The sequence below is a fragment of the Ictalurus punctatus genome, unplaced genomic scaffold (assembly GCF_001660625.3).
Source record: "Ictalurus punctatus breed USDA103 unplaced genomic scaffold, Coco_2.0 Super-Scaffold_100046, whole genome shotgun sequence".
Lineage (NCBI taxonomy): Eukaryota > Metazoa > Chordata > Actinopteri > Siluriformes > Ictaluridae > Ictalurus > Ictalurus punctatus.
Genome location: NW_026521087.1, coordinates 1,365,596 through 1,366,903, shown reverse-complemented (window position 1 = coordinate 1,366,903; position 1,308 = coordinate 1,365,596).

Here is a 1,308-nt window from a genome sequence, read left to right as displayed (position 1 = left end):
TTTCCGCTGTGAGAAAACACCAACTCAACCTGGGGGAGAAATGATGATATATCAGAACACTGACCTCAAACACACACACAGAGCCATAATACACCTAAAGTTTCCCATGTAACAGAAATACGAGTGCGTTTGTCTCACACACAGAAGTCAGAGGACAGGACACCACATCAGCATTAGCATTATTATTATTATTATTATTATTAATAATAATAATAATAATAATAATAATAATAATAACAACATCATCAGTTACAATGATCCATAACGGACTGAAAACATTTTTGTTTGAACAAATGGTTCATTATAATTGAAACATGAAGCCATTTTTTAATAAAAGTATTAAAAAGTCTCCTATTTAAAAATAAACAAAATAAATAAAATAAATCAGAAATCTCCCATTTGAACAAAAGATGAGATAAGATAATACTTTATTAATCCCAACATGGAGAAATGAGGGAATTAGGAGGAAAAAGGAGCAGGACCTGCTGTGGCTTTGTTTGGAAATATTTTTGTTGGTGAAATAGAACAGAAACAGACAATATTGAGTGTAAAATGGACGTCAGGTAATATTATCTTATTGTTTACATGTTAGCATAGCATGTTAAATTAACTACTAAATAAAAATCACATCAGCTGCATGAGCTTTTAAATAACGTCCTATTATTATTATTATTATTATTATTATTATTATTATTATTATTAACATTTACTGTAGCTGCACAGCCAGACTGCTCCTGTACCTTTAACACACTCTCTCTCTCACACACACACACACACACACACACACACTTGTAATTAGAACATTCTGGGGTCAGTAGTCCCACCCATGTATTGTGGGGACACCACTTTCCTGACGTCCTACAGATATGAAAAGAATCAGGCATGTATAATTTAAGCCTGAGAACACACATCATCTCAAATTCTGAATTTAAATCACAAAATTTCTGTGCTTGGTTTTTTCACACCTAATGTGGACATAAGAACTCATCATTAATGGGGACCTAATTTGCATACACAGCAAATTAGCTGGTTTTCATGTTGTAGAGGGGACATCACTAGATAGTTAATCTGCATACACACAGATCAGGTAGTTTATATAACAACAAGGGGACATGGTTTAATAAAACAAAGTTGTCAATTTAACTTTATAATAATTTATACAAAATTAAAAACTAAGTATGTCTAATTTAGAGGGCTGTCTGTAAAGCAGATATGATGTGTATTTTCTCTATTTGAAGGTTTAAGCTTCTCATGAAATTATATTGAACAGTTGTTCTTAATTGTAAAAAAAAAAGTAGAGGTGCTAGC